Source organism: Haematobia irritans, chromosome 5 (genome assembly GCF_050003625.1).
Source record: "Haematobia irritans isolate KBUSLIRL chromosome 5, ASM5000362v1, whole genome shotgun sequence".
NCBI lineage: Eukaryota > Metazoa > Arthropoda > Insecta > Diptera > Muscidae > Haematobia > Haematobia irritans.
The window spans coordinates 148,865,816-148,888,277 of NC_134401.1; the positions used below are offsets into that span (position 1 = coordinate 148,865,816).

General features: G+C 30.8%; 1 protein-coding gene across 2 annotated transcripts in view; it reads right to left on the minus strand.

Moving 5' to 3' along the window:
- Window positions 1-21,438, minus strand: part of LOC142240300 (spermine oxidase-like) — a 37,451-nt gene extending 16,013 nt beyond the window's left edge. The window contains exon 1 of one of the 2 annotated variants that reach the window (XM_075312011.1): window positions 21,215-21,438. The gene's annotated coding sequence lies outside the window, so the exon portion shown is untranslated. Of the gene's footprint in view, window positions 1-20,890; window positions 20,975-21,214 lie in introns of those variants that run through there. The other variant, XM_075312012.1, reaches the window with a different exon arrangement.
- Window positions 21,439-22,462: the final 1,024 nt, after the last annotated feature.

The window sequence follows — 22,462 nt, forward strand, 5'->3', positions numbered from 1 at the left end:
ATAAAATTTTCACAAAATTTTCTATAGAAATAAAAATTGCACAAAAAATTTTTTATAGAAATAAACATTTCACAAAATTTTCTACAGAAATAAAATTTTGACAAAATTTTCTAAAGAAATAAAATTTTCACAAAATTTTCTATAGAAATAAAAATTGCACAAAATTTTCTATAGAAATAAAATTTTAACAAAATTTTCTATAGAAATAAACATTTCACAAAAATTTCTATAGAAATGACATTTTACAAAATTTACTATAGAAATAAAATTTTGACAAAATTTTCTATAGAAGTAAAATTTTGACAAAATTTTCGATAGAAATAAAATTTTGACAAAATTTTCTATAGAAGTAAAATTTTGACAAAATTTTCGATGGAAATAAAATTTTGAAAAAAATTTCACAAAATTTTCTATAGAAATAAACATTTCACAAAATTTTCTATAGAAAAAAAATTTTAACAAAATTTACTATAGAAATAAAATTTTGATAACATTTTCTATAGATATAAAATTTTTATAAAATTTTCTATAGAAATAAAATTTTGCGAAATAAGATTTTTTTGTTTGGTAGTTTTTTGGTTGCTCGAGTGGCAACCATGGTAGCATATCCCCTGAATAACAAACACTTGAAACCGACTTCACATTGCTATCACAACTAAACTGCTCCTCTGAGGTCTGACGGACAGTGCTGCCGCTACTACTTCAATCGAAGTATTTTGCTTTATTTTCACAAAATTTACTTCGTCACTCCTTCTTCCAAAAATCTGCTTCACTTTTTGTTCTGCTTCAAATTTTTAAAATTTTCCCCATATAACCTAATTGTTTTTCCTATTCCTTTAACTACGATGAACATAGTGGTTTTAATCATTGAATTATTAACCGATGTGGACCAATTTTTGCATAGTTGTTAGAGACCATATACACTGAAAAAACAGCGAACCCACCAGGAAGAAAAATTTCGGTTAATTTTAGAAAATTTTGAATATTTTTAGAAAATTTTAACTAAACAGTATAACAAACGCTGGCATCACGCCGATGTCATAAAAATAAGTAAATATTTTTCAACAAATTCAAGAAAATTTATTAGACATAATTAAGTTTTTTCACTTGTTAAAGAAAATTTTGTAGTTTGAAGGAAAAACATGGAGTTCAAAATTGCAAGAATGTCTTTAGTGACATACGAAGTTCATGATGAACGCATTTGTAGTAAAATTTACAAATTTAAAGAAATATTGAACTATTTTTTGGAAGACACGAATTTAGTTAATCTTTATCCTTCATTTGTTTATATTTTATTCTCTGTTTTAGTTAATTTAACTAACGTACACAAAAAATTATTAGAGTAGAGGAAACTTTCTCCAAACATAATAATTCCATGAACTAAAATAAAGTTAAATTGGCTTTAGTGAAATAGAGAGTTCACTTTTTTTTGAGTGTATTTACACCATGCACCAAATTTCAGCTGGATCGGAGTCCCCGCAAGTCAAATTTGGGGGTCCGTTTATATGGGGGCTATACGTAAAAGTGGACCGATATGGCCCATTTGCAATACCATCCGACCTACATCAATAACAACTACTTGTGCCAAGTTTCAAGTCGATAGCTTGTTTCATTCGGAAGTTAGCGTGATTTCAACAGACGGACGGACGGACGGACGGACATGCTCACATCGACTCAGAATTTCACCACGACCCGGAATATATATACTTTATGGGGTCTTAGAGCAATATTTCGAAGTGTTAAAAACGGAATGACAAAGTTAATATATCCTATGGTGGAGGGTATAATAAAATGAATGCTATTGTTTTGTTTTCAAAAATGTATGCTACTTCTATTTTATTCAATCTACTCCACTTCTTTCCAAAATCTACTTCACTCAATTTTTCACCAGCGGCAGCACTGCTGACGGATTCATTCCAGTGATACTGGCCGTGTCGCATCACGTCCAAAATTTGGAAGAAAAACTCCGATAAGATCACCATATAAGATCCGAAAAGTGATAGCCAAATTTGTTTGAAATCCACGATGCATTTGTAGAAAACTTGCTCGTGATCTGAACATATCATGTGAACTAATTGAACGATTATTGAAAAAGATTGAGTTCCAAAAAGTGGAAGAGCTTAACGACGCACAAAAAAGTTAAACTGTAAAGAGCCATGGCATTGTTTCACTTGCACAAAAGTCTACAGGTATCGAATTTGGTTTTCTCCAATGGAAAGCCATTCCAAATTAAGCAAAATATTCGGTCTTATTTGCCAAAGAGGTCAGCTGAAAATGTTCAACTTCTATTGGCCACCAGAACTCAAGCGCCGTAGATGGTAATGAGAATGTGGGCTGCCGTATAGGCCGATAGTCGATGCCCGCCCTTCGTATTCATTGGGTCAAAATAAATACTGAATATGCTGACAAACATTTCACTCACACAATAGTCACCAAAAGCTCTTGATCTCAAACTGTTAGACTTTGGATAGTGTCGTTTCGGAAATGAGCCAACATACCGGCCATTTGAGGGCCAGGATCTATGCCAAAGGTAGCCAATTTGAACTAGTGTGCACTGATTCTAAAACAGGGATGGGCAGAGAGGATGTCTGTTTGTGTGCGTTTTCAATTGATCGCTCTCTTTATGCACTTCGAGAAATGATACTTAATAATTATATTAAGTTAGTTTTTTTATGAGATTTTTATGAAAGACTTTAAAGGTGTATTTCTGTCATTGATACAGAATTTTAATATAATTAACTTTTTAACGAAACGAAACATTATTTGGATGTCCAAAGAGGCACTGTACTAAAAAATTACCATATAAAATCGTAAAATATTAAGTGTTTTTTGTTTATTGTATATTTTTATTTGATTCGCAATAGTAAAATAAATGATATTTTTAGGTTTTCAAATACGCACAATAGAAAAAATTCAATAATTATTAAAAAAAATATTTTTTTATTACATCTGGTTATTATTTAATTGAAAGTTATGAATTCTGGAAACAAATGATTATATTACAAGTACTCATTTATTTCGAATTTCATGTAATCGCTGAACAACATGCGACAACACACCCAGCTCTATCGGTTGCTCAAGCGAGACTGAAATGTGTTTTCAAAATACAAATTCATTTCGTCGTGTGTAAAAAACCTGTTTTGAGACTTAACTGAGCGAGAGAATATTTGGGTGAGCAAGAGCAAAACGCCGCGTAGTCTCTTTGCCCATCGCTGTTCTAAAATCAGTGTTGCCAATTTGGTGCTTTTAGCACCAAATTTAGTGCTTTTTGATTTCTAAAAAGCACCAAATTGCCTTTTTGGTGCCTTTTCAAAAAAAGCACCAACTTGGTGCTTTCTGGCATTTTCATTTAGTGCTTTTGGTGCTTTTTTTATTTTGAACAGTATTAAGTTTAATTGATACAAAAATTTTGATTAGACTTTCAAGAGCCGAAGAAACTCAAATTTATTGCCAAATATAGAATTTGATTGTTATGAAGTTGGTATTGATTATTTTTTAATTAATATTGTTATTTAGGGTATTCTGTAGGAAAGTCCAGCGATGAGTATCGAATTTTTGAATTTGGTAAAGATGTCATTAAACAAGTTTGTATTAAATTCACAAAAGCACGCACAACTGAAATAAGCAATAGACTCCTTCCATATATTAATATTTTGAAAGTTGAAAAACATCACTGATCAAAATGAATTGGACGAAAGCATTAAAACCAATCAAAGTGTATACTTGAATAGCGGTTCATAATGGTGAGTACTAAGTTCGAGTTTTGCCGCTAAAGTGAAAACTATATCAGTAAAAAAGGCATAAAATTATGCATATTTGCTGCAAATTTTATTATAACTTGATGGGGAATAGCCAAAAGCAAATTTTCACAAAGTTTGTATTCCTTAAAATGAATTATTAAAGAAGTTGTAATTGTGAAAAAAATGACTATTTTAGCAGCTAAACTCGATCTCAATACCCACCTTAACTTCTTAAAATTCAATTCACAAAAGTTCTATAAAACATCTTTGGAAGTTTTTTTTTTTTTTTTTTTTAGTAGAGCATTTAATTTTCGATTTTGTGGTGGAAGGTGGTATGTTAGAATTCATAATATATTTTTGGTGCTTTTTGGCCTTGGGGAGTTGGCAACACTGTCTAAAATGTTATGATTTATTCCGACATTTTAGCTTTTCAAATAAAAAAAAAATATATATATAGAGCATTACTTTGTTGCATATCCTTAGCATTTATAATATAAAGTCCGATATGTAAAGACAGATTTGCTACCGAAATTTTCGTTGGGGCGATGTTTATATTTTCTCTCATTAGAAGCCAGGACTTAATCCAGCATGTGGATTACATATACTGCTATTTGAGCCGATATGGTGCCAATTCATCTATCCAACTCTTTTTTCAAATTTCATATCTTCGATTATCTCAAGACGCCATTTTACCGAGAATGAGCCAAAATACCGTAGAGCTACATTCGCACAACTAGTGACGGCTTTGTCGACTTATTGAAGGCGATATTCTAACAAATCAAAAATGATTCCAATATTTGTTACTATTTCCGATATTTTTGCTTTTGAAATTAAAACAAAAATAGAAAAATAACAAATTAGAAAACTATATCGCTTTACTTAGTTGCATTACATATCATCCACCCTGTATATTCCTTGGCATTTATAATATAAAGCCCGGTATGTAAAAGCATTTTTGCTACCGACATTTTCATTAGGACAATGTTATCGATAGTTTAAATTTTCTCCCATTAGGAGCCAGGCCATAAGCCACAATGTCGATTACCCATCCCGTTACTAGAACCTATATGGCGCCAATTCATCTATTCATTTCGTTTCTCATATTTCCTATATTCGAGAGGTGTGTAAACAAAATGTTGTAATGATATCTCTTTGCTTGTTTTGTTGAGAGACATAAAGAGAGAGAGCGAATGCAAATAAAAACGGTGAAAGAAATTTATGACTTTGTTATTAGCAAGCACAAGTTATCCTCAAATAATAAAGCATGTACGGCCCTTCGTATTTATTAGTTTTTTTATGTTTTTCTACACATGTATAATTATTCTATATTGCTACATATACATATTACCTATAAACGAACCCCCTCCTCTTAAACATCAATAGATATGTATGTACGTTCAAATGGTTTATTATGGCAGCATTGCAACTAAACATTCAGCAAAACCGCTTTGTATTTAGGGTTACAACACTCGGCAAACCTTTATCCCATTCCATTTTATTTTTAAAAGGCCCAAAGCATATTGCGAATATTCAGACAAGGACAACAAACAAAAAAACCAAAACGGCACGTGTACATGTGGCCTAATATTGTTATACATCTTTTTTTGGTTTCAGAGTGACCATATTTGTTTATGTGATATATTTTAATATAACACATACATTGTTTTTATTGCACACTATAGCTATTTTATATGGACTCTCCTAAATGTAGCTTAAATTTTATTCGGTGGAGTTTGAATTATCAGATATTTTTTTATTTCTCTTCTCTCTCTCTCTCTCTCTTGTATATCAGAAAATGTAAAAGAGTACTCACGAGAGAGTATATCCCAATACTTACTCCTAATGAGATATACTTCGAATTGCATCATAGATTACAAATAACATAGATGGTTAAGCTTAAAGCCTACGAAGCCATAGCTCCTTGCTTCCAATTAGCTTAAAATTGTAATCTTAAGTTAATTGTAAATAAATAAATAATACATATATGGTTAAAAATATTGCGACCAAAATCCCGAAAATGCAAAATTCCATTTGATCGGTTTTACTTTATACGAACGGACTTTGAAAATCCTGAATAAATATTTTCGGTTTTTATAGAAGACTCCCTGAGTTCTGAACGAAGTGCCTCTATATGGTAGAGTATGTTTATACCCATGAGAAGCATAAATACACATGTGGAGAGAAAAATAGGTGTAAGTATTTTTTTTTAACGAGGCCACGGTTTTTCTATTTTATGTTTTTTATTGAATATTGCGGAATATTTCAGATAGAACTAAATAATAACTTAAAATAAAGTAAATTCAAAAAAATCGTCGTTTATGTGGACAGTAAAATAGGTGTAAAAAAAATTAAAATATTATAAGAATTTGTACATTAAAGTTAGTTTTTGCACTAAGCATCAAACTAGGTCGCTAATATCCTGTATATTCACCGGGATTTTTAAGGACTTAAGGACTTGCTGCAAGTAGAGGATGCTGATGAGGAATGTGGTAATTCCGAAACGTGCGTCCATCCAACCATCTTGCAGTCTATAGGGCTTTGCCCAAATAAATTTGACAAACATTATTTTCCTCTGTTGGTTAAGCTACACTTGTAGTTTAGTCAATGTATGGTTTTAGGCTGAAATCAGAAAAAACAACAACAAGGACTTAACTTACGGCAAATCTCTACTTGTATATTATACCATACTTTTTGAATATTTTCCCATTAAATATGTTTTGTATCTGCAGAGAAGCTTGCAGAATTTTCTCTTGAGTTCGCCCCAAAGTTTTTCAATGAGATTGAGGTCGGTGCACTGACTTGGCCACTCAATAACGTTCGAATTCTGATCCAGAAACCATTCACTCACCAACTTTGATGGGTATTTCGGGTCGTTATCCTGTTGATATATCCAAACAAGTGAAATATTTTCCTCAGAATATGTTAGCATAACTGTCTTCATACGAACCGATATGAACTTTTACGCTGTAATTATATATCCATAATCGAATTATATGGGGCTATATACAATTATGAACCGATATGGACCAATTTTTGTGTGATTGGGGATCGGTTGATTTGAGGGCTATATATAACTATACACTGATATGGATAATTTATGGCATGGTTATTAGAGATCACATACTAACATCACGTACAAAATTTCAACCGGGTCCCATAAATTTTGCTACTCCAACAGGCTCCGGAGGTCAAATCTGGAGATCGGTTTATATGGGAGCTATATATAACAGGTTGGCTGATAAGTCCCCGGTCTAACAAAGAAAAACACATTTTTTTTGTCAAAATAACGACCTTCCAATTTTTTGATACCAATTTTGGTAGTACTCCTTCGGTTTTGCCACAAAATAGTTTCGGCGATCACCTCTTCATTGCAGCCAAATTTTTTCCCTGCGAGCATCCTTTTGAGGTCTGAGAACAAGAAAAAGTCTCTGGGGCCAGATCTGGAGAATACGGTGGGTGGGGAAGCAATTCGAAGCCCAATTCATGAATTTTTGCCATCGTTCTCAATGACTTGTGGCACGGTGCGTTGTCTTGGTGGAACAACACTTTCTTCTCCTTCATATGGGACCGTTTTGCAGCGATTTCGACCTTCAAACGCTCCAATAACGCCATATAATTGTCACTGTTGATGGTTTTTCCCTTCTCAACATAATCGATAAAAATTATTCCATGCGCATCCCACAGAGGCCATTACTTTGCCAGTGGAATTTTAGGTCTTTCCACGCTTCGGAGACGGTTCACCGGTCCCTGTCCACTCAGCCGACTGGACTCAGGAGTATAGTGATGGAGCAATGTTTCATCCATTGTCACATATCGACGGAAAAACTCGGATGTATTACGAGTTAACAGCTGCAAACACCGCTCATAATCATCAACACGTTGTTGTTTTTGGTCAAATGTGAGCTCACGCGGCACCCATTTTGCACAGAGCTTCCGCATATCCAAATATTGATGAATGATATGACCAACACGTTCCTTTGATATCTTTAAGGCCACTGCTATCTCGATCAACTTCATTTTACGGTCATTCAAAATCATTTTGTGGATTTTTTTGATGTTTTTGTCGGTAACCACCTCTTTCGGGCGTCCACTGCGTTCACCGTCCTCCGTGCTCATTTCACCACTCTTGAATTTTCCATACCAATCAATTATTGTTGATTTCCCTGGAGCAGAGTCCGGAAACTTATCATCAAGCCAAGATTTTGCTTCCACCGTATTTTTTCCCTTCAGAAAACAGTATTTTGACGTCGAAACATTTGAAGGTTGGTACTATATAAAAATAATATGCATTTAATACAAGCAACGCCATCTATGTGTCAGACCGGGGACTTATCAGCCAACCTGTTATATCCGATTCCAAACGACGTTTCCGATGTATCAGGCTCACTTAGACTATTTGGATATGCGGAAGCTCTGTGCAAAATGGGTGCCGCGTGAGCTCATATTTGACCAAAAAAACAACGTGTTGATGATTCTGAGCGGTGTTTGCAGCTTTTAACTCGTAATACACCCGAGTTTTTCCGTCGATATGTGACAATGGATGAAACATGGCTCCATCACTACACTCCTGAGTCCAATCGACAGTCGGCTGAGTGGACAGCGAAGCGTGGAAAAATTCAAATCTCCGCTGGCAAAGTAATGGCCTCTGTTTTTTGGGATGCGCATGGAATAATTTTTATCGATTATCTTGAGAAGGGAAAAACCATCAACAGTGACTATTATATGGCGTTATTGGAGCGTTTGATGGTCGAAATCGCGGCAAAACGGTCCCATATGAAGAAGAAAAAAGTGTTGCTCCACCAAGACAACGCACCGTGCCACAAGTTATTGAGAACGATGGCAAAAATTCGTGAATTGGACTTCGAATTGCTTCCCCACCCACCGTATTCTCCAGATCTGGCCCCCAGCGACTCTTGTTCTCAGACCTCAAAAGGATGCTCGCAGGGAAAAAATTTGGCTACAATGAAGAGATGATCGCCAAAACTGAAGCCTATTTTGAGGCAAAATCGAAGGAGTACTACCAGAATGGTATCAAAAAATTGGAAGGTAGTTATAATCGTTGTATCGCTCGTGAAGGGAACTATGTTGAATAATAAAAACGAATTTTGACAAAAAAACATGTGTTTTTCTTTGTTAGTCCGGGGACTTATCAGCCAACATAGGTTAACATGTTGATAACAGTTAACAGTAATGCTGATGACATGTCTGAGTGTTTCAAAGCTACTATAAGTGGTTTCACGGTAATGTGAAACGTCGTTTGGAATCGGATATAAGAGGGGGTACCCTGACGTTCACCATCTGCGGTACTAAAGTGGACTGTAGATTATTCAGTCAAGTGAACTCAAAATAACGGCCTGTCACTATACCTTACCTATACCCGATCATTTTTTTTGTTCAGAAAGTACTCAGTTTGGAATGGCGATATATTAAGAGAAGTTTTTTCCGATCAAATCTGGCCTTCAGATTTTTTCTGGCATTGCTACCAAATATAAAGCAAACTCACTACCACGCTTGAATTCTATCACGAAAACTTTATTTCTGAATGCAATAGATCAAAATGATTTCGTAAGCTTGTAGACAATAAAATTATTATGTCAGCTGTCAAATAAATGGTTAGGAAATTATAGCAACCTGAAGTTGGTTGTAAAACATATCAGCCACCCTGTACACCTTTAATAACTTAAAGCATTTCCATGGTTTAAATTCAAGATGTCAATCTTAATCATACAAACAACAGCACGATGGACATACGGACTGTCAACCTCAGGAGCTAATGAGAGATATAGGACAAATAAATAATGCAAACAGATTGCCGCGCAAATGAAACCTAAAGGGTGATACGGTCAAAATTTGGTCAATATAAACTTGACGTATTTCTTTCAATTTTGCATTTAAAAAACCTGAACACCCCTCATTTTGAAGGTGTGTGTGTGTGTAGAATGTTGCTCCTATTTTGATTTTGGAATTCACCCTTCAGTTGTCAAAATGCCGTCCAAGCAAGAAGAGCAGCGTATCAAAATTTTGCTCGCGCATCGCGAAAATCCGAGCTACTCGCACGTAAAGCTGGCAAAATCGCTAAAAGTTGCCAAATCAACCGTTACAAATGTAATTAAATGTTTGGGGAACGTTTGTCGACAGCCAGGATCGGGGGGAAATCGAAAACCGGAAGCCGCTGAGACGACAAAGAGAGTTGCCGGTAGTTTCAAGCGAAACCCTAACCTCTCTCTCCGAGATGCCGCAAATAAGCTGGGTGTATCGTCTACAACCGTGCATCGAGCCAAAAAACGAGCCGGACTATCGTCTTACAAGAAGGTAGTGACTCCAAATCGCGATGATAAACAAAATACGACGGCCAAAGCGCGATCCCGGAGGCTGTACACGACGATGCTGACGAAGTTGGACTGCGTGGTAATGGACGACGAAACCTACGTCAAAGCCGACTACAAGCAGCTTCCGGGACAAAGTTAGCAAAGAAATATCTGGTTTGGCAAGCCATCTGTACCTGTGGCTTGAAAAGCAGCACTTTCATAGCTTCCGGGACTGTCAACCAAGAAATTTACGTGAAAGAGTGTTTGAATAAACGTCTGCTGCCTTTCCTGAAGAAACGCGGTTGTACCGTACTGTCTTGGCCGGATTTGGCATCTTGCCATTACGGTAAAAAGGTCATGGAGTGGTACGCCGCCAACAACGTGCAGGTGGTTCCCAAGGAGAACCCTCCCAAAACGCCAGACCTCCGCCCAATTGAGAAATACTGGGCTATTGTCAAGCGGAACCTAAAGAAGACCAAAAAACAGCTAAGGACGAGCAGCAGTTCAAGGCAAACTGGCTTTCTGCGGCGAAGAAGGTGGACAAGGTGGTTGTACAAAATCTGATGGCAGGTGTCAAGCGTGAGGCCCGGCAATTCGGATTTGGAAAAGCGAAAGCCTAACTGAATATTTTTCCTGAATTTTATACTAATTGAACTTGAAAAAGAAATTTAATTTGATTTTTTAAATAAACGATTTCACCGATTTACACGCGTTTTCCCTTGACCAAATTTTGACCGTATCACCCTTTATTGGTTTGTGAAATATTAAAAAAAAAAAATACATGGCCACCCCAATCGTTTGACGGTTTAGAATAATAAATTATTTGGTATTTATCTGCCGTATGTAAAGAACGTTTCTATATAAAGCGCATGTTATCCTATATGATAAACATAATTACATGAAACGTTTTTTATATAGTAAGTGAATATAGAAGACCATAATATATGTATGTATATTAAAAAGTATCAATTTAAACTGAGTATATTTGCATTTTTAATTTTCCTTAAAATTAATTATTAAAGAAAAATTACCGTGAAAAATTGATATCGCGCAAAAAGGCGAAAATCAAAAATGACAATCGTATGGTGTTAAAGACACTTATATGAAACGCTGCAATGTATCAATTTAGACACGTACTAAAGATACTAAAACAACACTTTAATTTCGTAATATACACATTCACTCACGCTCACGGAAATATTCTATTCGGGATATCTCATACAAATGTTTTGGATAGGATATTATAGATAGGCTATACAATTTTTTAATTTCAATACTGAATGCGTACACTTATCACTTGGGCCCAATAAAATTTCCCTAAATTTATTGATCAGTGAAAAACAGTTATACTTCCACAGATTGGAAAGATTTGGTCACATCATATATATCTACGTTATGAAAATAGCCTGTAGTTATGTTTCGTAGACAGGCAATATTCCCTTTCACTCGCATACACTATATAACTCACCCAAGAGCCAATGTCCTTGATATACAAAATGAAAAATATCGAATATAAAATCAAAACATAGTGCCACAGCGCTGGGAGGATGGATGGGGATACCCGGCACCATTTTCATTTTCATTGTATGCCATTCATTGTCTTTGAAAAATGGGAAAAGAGAAAGTATGGAGAAGGGAGACACACAAGGAAGCACTTGTCCTATGTTCACGAGTCAAACCAGAAACGAGCAGTAGCATCAGAAGGCCACATAGGCTAACAATTGTCACTCCGCATTTTATTTAAAAGTTAAATGCTGTACTTGTGTACCTTGTCTATTTCTCTTCACAGAGTACATAGCATTTTTGTTGTATGAATCACATCCTAAAAAGTTAAAATCCAAGCTATAGGATGTGTGTGATGAGCATGTAATGTGAAAATTGTTCAGATCGAGGAACATGATGTGCTTTCCAATGCCATTAGCCTGAATGTTAAAACCGTACAACACTTCACCCGGAAGAATAAAACAAAAATGTATAACCTGTGATACATCCTCAGAATGGTTGATGTCGGTAGGAGAGTAATGAGTGGTTATGGTCGCAAAATGTTACCATACTGATAGGAATTTCATTTTATTTGACATTGATTTTACTTAAACAAAATATAATGTCATCATCACATATATCGAGAGATGGCTAGAAGTCTTCCAAATTATTATGGGTATAAACCAGGGATGGAAAATACAATTTTAAAGAAAATACAATAAGGTAATTTTTTGAGTGAAAACGTACTTTTTACTAAAGGTGGGTACTAAGTTCGAGTTTAGCCGCTAAAATCAAAAATAAGCCAGCAAAAAAAAAATATAAAATTATACCTTTTTATGCAAATTTAATTATAACTTGATGGGGAATAGCCCAAAGCAACTTTTCATAAAGTTTATATTCATTAAAATGGATTATTAAAGAAAAGATATTGTGAAAAAATTGTGATTTTAGGGGCTAAACACGAACTTGATACTAATTCCATTGGAAGATTATTGTCAAGAGCTCCTTTAGACTGAATTTTAAAGAAAATAAAATATTGTTTGGCAACTGCTCAATTTTAATTTTTATTTTAGTTGTATATCCGCTTACAAAGACTACCGTGTTTCCACAGTTGGTAGAACACTACTGTTTGTAAACATCGATTTTTGACAACATTTTCTATAGAAATAAAATTTTGACAAAATTTTCTATAGAAATAAAATTTTGACAAAATTTTCTATAAAAATAAAATTTTGACAAAATTTTCTATAGAAATAAAATTTTGACAAAATTTTCTATAGAAATAGAATTTTGACAAAATATTCTATAGAAATAAAATTTTGGCAACATTTTCTATAGAAATAAAATTTTGACAAAATTTTCTATAGAAATAAAATTCTGACAAAATTTTCTTTAGAAATAAAATTTTGACAACATTGTCTATAGAAATAAAATTTTGAAAAAAAAAAATAATTGACAAAATTTTCTATAGAAATAAAATTTTGAAAAAAAATTTCTATTGAAATAAAATTTTGAAAAAAAATTTCTATTGAAATAAAATTTTGAAAAAAAATTTCTATTGAAATAAAATTTTGAAAAAAATATTTCTATTCAAATAAAATTTTGACAAAATTTTCTATATAAATAAACTTTTGACTAAATTTTTTATAGATAAAAAAATTTTTACAAAATTTGCTATAGAAATAAAATTTTGACATTTTCTATAAAAATAAATTTTGAATTTTTTACACCTTAAATTAAAGCTTGAGATGCGAGCTTTAATTTAAAATTTTGACAAAATTTTCTATAGAAATAAAATTTTGACAAATTCCCTATAGAAATAAAATTTTCTATTGAAATAAACTTTTGACAAAATTATCTATAGAAATAAAATGTTGACAAAATTTTCTATAGAAATAAAAATTTGACAAAATTATTTATAGAAATAAAATTTTGAGAAAATTTTCTATAGATATAAAATTTTGACAAAATTTTCTATAGCAATAGAATTTTGACAAAATTTTCTATAGAAATAAAATTTTGACAAAATAGTCTATAGAAATAAAATTTTGACAAAATTTTCTATCGAAATAAAATTTTGACAACATTTTCTATAGAAATAAAATTTTAGCAAAATTTTCTATAAAAACAAAATGTTGACAAAATAGTCTATAGAAATAAAATTTTGAAAAAAAAAAATAATTGACAAAATTTTCAATACAAATAAAATTTTAACAAATTTTCTATAGAAATAAAATTTTGACATTTTCTATTAAAATAAATTTTGAATTTTTTACACCTTAAATTAAAGCTTGAGATGCGAGCTTTAATTTAAAATTTTGACAAAATTTTCTATAGAAATAAAATTTTGACAACATTCTCTATAGAAATAAAATGTTGACAAAATTATCTATAGAAATAAAATTTTGAGAAAATTTTCTATACACGCTCACAAAAAATCGCTTCTGTAACATATACTCCCAAACATATTTTGCTTCAAGCATATACATTTTTGGGTATTGCCCAAACATTTATATGTTTGATCTCTTCCAATATATAATATGTTTGAAAGCATATTGGTCTAAACAATATATGTTTGGGTAGTCTAAGTTCCAAACATTTTGTATTTTTGCATCCAAATTCAATAATGTTGTCTTCCAAAAAACAATATGTTATTATGTGAACATATAATATGTTTGGAAGCATTTTGCACCCAAAAATATTATATACTTAAAAAAATTCTCCCAAACAATATTGTGCTCAAAATTTTATTTATTTATTTATATATTTATATATTTACAATCATAATGAATTATGAAAATAAACAGGTAATATAGGTGCTAACAACATAGGTTTTCGACCTGAATGCTCAAAATTTTGTTTCTGCCCAATTGTATATTCCCCCACATCTTTCTCACTTCCACGAGATTTTTTAGTTCTTAGCACCTTTTTCTGTAATACAAACATTGTAGAAGAAATTATTCAATTGTATGATTTTTTTATTTTAATTTTACCTTTTGCCGGACGGGGATTCGAACAGCGGACCACACAGTTTGCAAGGATCAAAGAAGTAGCTGATCAATTGCCCAAGGAAAAATAAAATGTTAATTTTGTAATAACAAACAACAACCACCAACTTAATTCAATATCGCTCCCTGATAAATAGCGCCCCAAGCTACTAAACACATATATGTTTATAGGCTATTTCTAAATTAATATATGTTTGCATCCAAGCATATTATATTTACAAACATTTTATGTCCCAAACATAATATGTTCTAACATATTAACATATATGTCCCAAACATGTTATGCTAGTTTATGAACATTATATGCTTGCACTCAAAAATATTGTGTTTAAAAATTTTGTGTTCCAAACATATAATGTTTATAGCCAAACATATGAAAAACAGTCTTTTTCATCCGTGTAGATATAAAATTTTGACAAAATTTTCTATAGAAATAAAATTTTGACAAAATTTTCTATAGAAATAAAATTATGACAATATTTTCTATAGAAATAAAATTTTGACAAATTTTTCTATAGAAAGAAAATTTTGACAAAATTTTCTATAGAAATAAAATTCTGACAAAATTTTCTTTAGAAATAAAATTCTGACAAAATTTTCTTTAGAAATAAAATTTTGACAAAATTTTCTATAGAAAGAAAATTTTGACAAAATTTTCTATAGAAATAAAATTTTGACAAAATTTTCTATAGAAATAAAATTTTGACAAAATTTTCTATAGAAATAAAATTCTGACAAAATTTTCTTTAAAAATAAAATTTTGACGAAATTGTCTATAGAAATAAAATTTTGACAAAATTTTCTATAGAAATAAAATTATGACAATATTTTCTATAGAAATAAAATTTTTGCAAAGTTTTCTATAAAAACAAAATTTTGACAATATTTTCTATAGAAATAAAATTTTGACAAAAATTTTCTATAGATATAAAATTTTGACAAAATTTTATATTGAAATAAACTTTTGACAAAATTCTCTATAGAAATAAAATCTTGACAAAATTATCTATAGAAATAACATTTTGAGAAAATTTTCTATAGATATAAAATTTTGACAAAATTTTCTATAGAAATAAAATTTTTACAAAATTTTCTATAGAAATAAAATTTTGGCAAAATTTTCTATAGAAATAAAAATTTTCTATAAAAACAAAATTTTGACAAAATAGTCTATAGAAATAAAATTAAAAAAAAAATTGACAAAATTTTCAATACAAATAAAATTTTGACAATAATTTCAAAAAAAATTTTTTTTGACAAAATTTTCTACAGAAATAAAATTAAAAAAAAATTCTATAATAAAATTTTGACATTTTCTATAAATTACACCTTAAATTAAAGCTTGAGATGCAAGCTTTAATTTAAGGTAAAATAAATAAATATTCACGTCATATTTTCCATATCTTTTCGCAATTTATTTCATATTAGTGTACAACCTTTTTTTTGCTGACGCATATATCTTAAATTGTTATTAAAGTCTTTAATAGATGTCAGCTTTGATCCATTTATAACAAAATGGTAGATCATTTCCATACGCGATAGATATTAAAACCAATGGAACAATTAACTAATTTGGCAGCAACAAATGGACAATTATGAAAATTTATTGTAATTATTGTCCACATTGAACATTGTTTATATTATATTACATTATCATAGTTTCAAAATTTTCATAGTTTGTATTCACAATTGCAGTAGGAGAGTCGCTTTTCGAATCTATCGAAAATGTTTTGTAAAATCGTTTCTATATTGGGATTTCTATTCATTTTCGTATTGGTTTTGGTACATGCAGAGGTATGTCGTTAGTGCGAATTTAAGTTTTTTTTTCATATTCAAATTAAAACTCGCAAACTTTATCCTTAATACAGCGTGATTACACCATTGAAGTCATAAATATTTTATATAACATATCCAAAGATATAACATTCATCAAGCATGTCAATGTGAGTACAATAGACCGTAAAGTATCTAGCATGTATTTGCTATCCAGCGAAGACATATTAGAGATACCTGGAGAAGTCTCAGTTGTTATCCCTACCAAAGGGAGCCGTCGTATGGTCGTATTGCAAATGAAATCGGAAGTATGTCGCCTTTTGGAAGAGGGAACTAAGAATGTTTTTCTTTCTGTTTTCATGAAGGAGTTCCTACGAAATTCCAATTTCCCAAAGAAATGTCCTCTACTTAAGGTAAGCTAGCCCAAAAAACAAAATGTGGTGTATCTCAGGATTGTAATTACTTTTTCTTTGTTTTTTAGAATAAACTCTATTTTGTGAGGAATTATACAATTGACGACAATAAATATCCTCCATTTTTGCCTGCCGGCGAATGGTCTTTTATTTTAAAAGGCAAACCAAACAATATTGGTCTTGTTACTGTATCCATAACGGGTCGTATACGAAAATTGTAATACGTTCTACCCTCAAAAAAATCGCTTCTGTAACATATATTCCCACACACATTTTGCTTCAAGTATATATATTTTCAGGATTGGTCCAAATAAAGTATTGTTTGTATTGTTCAAACTTATTATGTTTCACCTTAGGCATAAACTGATAGAAAAAATGTTTAATGAAATTTTCTTTGTGTATATATTTTGTTTTTTTTTTTTATTTGTACATAAATTTTTTCGGGCTTTAATTCGTCAACTCTCGAGCCTATATGTATATAGGCAATTTCTAAATTAATATATCTTTGCATCCACACATATTATATTTAAAAATGTGTTATGTCCCAATCATATAACATATCTAACATATATGCTGTAACATCTAAAATTCATAAAGTTAACTATTTTTTTTTTCAATTGTTGCTTTGGATCAATCCAAACATATTCCTATTAAATCTTTACGAAATTTCGACGAAGAAGATGTGCGCATCAGAAATATATTATTATTTTCATTTATAATTTTGATTGGTTTAGTGATTTTCAACTCGAAAACTGAACATAGTACCGGCCTATAATCATGGTTGCCACGCGAGCCAAAAATAATCTACCAAAATTTGGAGCAAATTTTGCCAAACAAAAAAATATTTTTTGTCAAAATTTTATTTCTATAGAAAATGTCAAAATTTTATTTTTATAGAAAATTTTGTAAAAATCTTATTTTCATAGAAAAATTTGTCAAAATTTTATTTTTATAGAACATTTTGTCAAAATCTTATTTTTATAGAAAAATTTGTTAAAATTTTATTTTTATAGATATTTTTATCAAAATTTTATTTTTATAGAAAATTTTTCAAAATTGTATTTTTATAGGAAATTTTGTCAAAATTCCTTTTTTTTTTTTGAAAATTATGTCAAAATTTTATTTCTATAGAAAATTTTATCAACATTTTATTTCTATAGAAAATTTTGTCAAAATTTTATTTCTATAGAAAATTTTGTCAAAATTTTATTTCTATAGAAAATTTTGTCAAAATTTTATTTTTATAGAAAATTTTGTAAAAATTTTATTCTAATGGAAAATTTTGTCATAATTTTACTTCTATAGAAAATTTTATCAAAATTTTATTTGTATCGAAAATTATGTCAAAATTTTATTTCTATAGAAAATTTTGTCAAAATTTTATTTCTATAGAAAATTTTGTCAAAATTTTATTTTTATAGAAAATTTTGTCAAAATTTTATTTCTATAGAAAATTTTGACATAATTGTATTTGTATAGAAAATTTTGTCAAAATTTTATTTCTATAGAAAATGTTGTCAAAATTCTATTTCTATATTGCGTTCGCAACTTTGCTACTTCTGACTTCATTTTCCCCCTGTGGAACTCCACATATAATGATGGTGACAAAAAATTAATGAAAGACTTAAATATACTTTAGTACAAGTGGTCCGATTTGGTCCACTTTTTTTACTTAACATTTTCGCTTTAAAATCCCTTCTTCTACACTCAAAAAAAATTGTTTGTCTTTAACAACTTTTGCTAAAGTTCATTTGTTCCGCGGTTACAGTAGGTAATGGTTATACCCTGCCAACATTTTTTGATTTTGACGGCGCTTCTGAGAATCGAAAACAATCGTATACGACATCCAAAACTCGTCGGAAAACCGCCGTCACTATTAGGAAGTTGTACCACGCCAAGTTACTACAAAAAAGTATCGCATGAGTGCATACTTATAAATGTTATATTATAACGGCCTTATTCATAAAAAATCATTAACGCGCACTCTAAACCAGTGATAGCTATCATGCTCTTTTTATTCTATAAGCCTTATATAAAAATGGGTATTCATTAATCATTAATAACACTATTATAGTTATCATGCGTTTTTAGTGATCAGGTGGCAACACATGTCGTTACATCTTGTCATTTTCATCGTAGTGATGAAGATCGAATTATAACCGGTTGATCTTAATAAAAATAAAGTCTCAACATTTTAATGATTTTGTGGCGAAACATAATTTTCCAGGCTAAATTAATTTATACAGAATGCATTACTCACAATATACAATCATTTTATAAATAGTCAATATGTTAGTATCAATATTAGTATTAATCGAACCGGATTGTATTCGAATTTAAAGTCTATTGTTATTAAAAACACATCACTAATCTAATGGAATTCATCTATTTAATTTCTCGAGCTAATTTTCGACGCATTTTTCATTAAAGTAACAAAAGGAAGTTTAAGATGACGTTAAATTTACATAATATTGGTTGGTATGAATTTTGTACGTCTATTTCTGCAGTTCTCTTATTTGGATTAGTATTTTGAAAAATTACATCAAAATAGGGTTTTTATAAGAAAAGATCGCCCATTTTATACGCATTGGCATATAATGATATACAAAATAGCATAAAACAGCGATAAATTTATAGGTATTGCCCAAAAAAAGCATTTTGCAATTTTATCAAAGAGTTAAAGAAGGGTACATCCTACAATAAATTTTTACAATTTACCAAAGACTTGTTAAAGGTTTGGTAAGCTATTAATCGTTTATGAATGCTATTTTTCACGAAATAATTTATCAATCGTTCATAAACGTCAATTAACTTTTTATGAATACGGCTGTAAGAATTTATAAATGTTTAATCCCTTGACCACAATGATTCTTTTAGAACTATATTTAAAATGCACTTTGTCTAACAGTTTGAAGCGACTCTTAGCCGATAATTGCACTCATGCGATGTTTTTTGTAGTAAATTGGCGTGGTACAACTTCTCAATAGTGACGGCACTTTTGCGACGAGTTTTGGATATCGTATACGACTGTCTTCGACGTGGTGGGGATTTAAAAAATGTTGGCAGGGTTTTGATACAAAAAAACGAAACTTGTAAAAGAACAATTTCACAATCATGCTAGATGACAATCATAGTAAAAATATAATTCCTATAAAAAAAGTATTTTATTGTTCTTTTTCAACGACTACACTAGAATATAATAAGTGAAAAATAAGAACAGGAATTGGAAGAAGATGAAGTACAGATAACACACAAATTTTGACAAAATTTTAATTCTATAGAAAATTTTGTCAAAATTTTATTTTTATAGAAAATTTTGTCAAAATTTTATTTCTATAGAAAATGTTGTAAAAAATTTTTTTCTATAGAAAATTTTGTCAAAATTTTATTTCTATAGAACATTTTGTCAATTTTTTTATGGAAAATTTTGTCAATTTTTTTTATGGAAAATTTTGTTAAAATTTTATTTTTATAGAAATATTTGTCAAAATTTTATTTCTATAGAAAATTTTGTCAAAATTTTGTTTCTATAGAAAATATTTTTTGTAGTAACTTGGCGTGGTACAACTTCTCAATAGTGACGGCGGTTTTCCGACGAGTTTTGGATGTCGTATACGATTGTTTTCGATTCTCAGAAGCGCCGTCAAAATCAAAAAATGTTGGCAGGGTATAACCATTATCTACTGTAACCAGGGAACAAATCAACTTTAGCAAAAGTTGTTAAAGACAAACAATTTTTTTTGGAGTGTATAAGAAGGGATTTTAAACCGAAAATGTTAAGTAAAAAAAGTGGACCAAATCGGACCACTTGTACTAAAGTAGATTTAAGCCTTTGATTGATTTTTTTTGTCACCGTCGTTATATGTGGAGTTCCACAGGGGGGAAATCAAGTCAGAAGTAGTAATGTTGCCTAACGCAATACGTACAATAATACGAATCTGGCAACGTCATCAAACCGCTTTGATTGAATGTGCTACTAATTGTTGTTGCTACACAATGCGTTAGGTTGTGGTTGAGTGTTTTTCCTGCCTTCCCACAAAGGCGAGGGGTGATAATATGTAGAAGGATCGGGAGAGAAGCAACAAGAATAACTGTGAGTATTTTTGGCTAAATTTTAAAATTGATTTTTTTATTTACTTGGCAAAAATTTAATATTTTTTGTTCACCTCATAACTTTCCCGCCGGTGCTATGGTTATGAAATTATGCGTATGTTAGCACTCTACTGATAAAACTATTTCGCATAATCAATTTCGCATATGATAATTATAATGTAAATTTTTTATTTTCTTCTTCGGTACTAAATTAAATATATGAACACTTTTTTATTTCATTGCATTAGTACATGTATATGTTTTGATAACATTTGATTTTTTTTTGTTCATCTCGTAACCTTTTCACGTGTACTGGCAACAATTTATTTTAATTTTTTCTTCATTTAAATTGTTATTTTGTTTTACAAAGTAATCTAAAATTAATATGTAGAACTCACTTTTAATATTTAATCACTTTAAATTCCTTATGTTATAAAATATTTAATAGTTGAACGAATATACAATATTCAATATTTATCCTGTTTTGGGTGGTGTTGGTATACCGAATGAAAGAAAAAAAAAACACAGACTATTTTTTCGTTAGTAGGCGATGACGTTGCCACGCACCACGCGCGTACCTTCCTCAACAAGAACTCAGCAAAATCTCTCTTATCGTACTGATTCAATATAGTATCCGACAGTTTTCATTTACCCCCCATTTCTGTGAGAATAAGCAGTACAACAATAACAACATGTTAGGTGAGTTCTGTAAATATTGTTGCTTCTATTTTTATTTAGCCATCCTTAAAAATCGTTTACACGATGTAAGATGTTGCAGCAACATTAGTGATGTACGGTTATGGCCATCTCAAAGAACCGAATTATATAGTAGCGACACAAATCAACAAACATAAAGCTAAAATATAACCATTAGCCTTTGAAGATGGAAAATAAGCTTGTGAACAAATTAATTGGTTGCGAAAATGGAGTCACGATGAAAGGAGCCTCCAACACGAACTTGAATACAATATTATGTATGAATTTATGGCATCGAAGATGATGGGCGTGAAAGTAGAACTCTAAAACTCGCATGGAAAGGTCTTTATGATTAAAGAATGTTTCAAGGCGCGGAAAATTGTATTTTCAATTTATTTTGCGAGTAAAGGATTCCACGGACCTAGGGATGCCAGACGTGCTCTTTTAAAGAGCACATGTGCTCTTTTTTACAAAATGTGCTCTTAAAACAAGACAGGCCAAAAGAGCACGCGAAAGTGCTCTTTTTTCTGCATCACAACAAATATGAATCAAATGGTAAAAGTAAACTGAAAATATGTAAATGTCGCACTAAGAGATTTTCCTAGCCGTTATTTTCTAATTAAATAGTGTGTTACTTTATATATCAGAGTCGTAGAAGAGCATGCCGATGTTGCTTCACTTTGTACTATGTTCTAAATGTAAACAAACTTCTTCAATAACGTTTTTCACAAAAACATCAAAAAATGACTTACAAAGTATTGTAAGAAAATTAGCATGAGTTGAAAGTGACTTATTTTATGTTTATGGTATGTACCTTTTTGCTTTGTTTAAATGAATTATATTTCAATTAAATTAAATGATTTTCTTTTATTTGAAAAAGTGTGCTCTATTCCTTTCGTATGTTCTCTTTTTATAAGCTGAATGTGCTCTTTTTGCTTCTTTAAAATCTG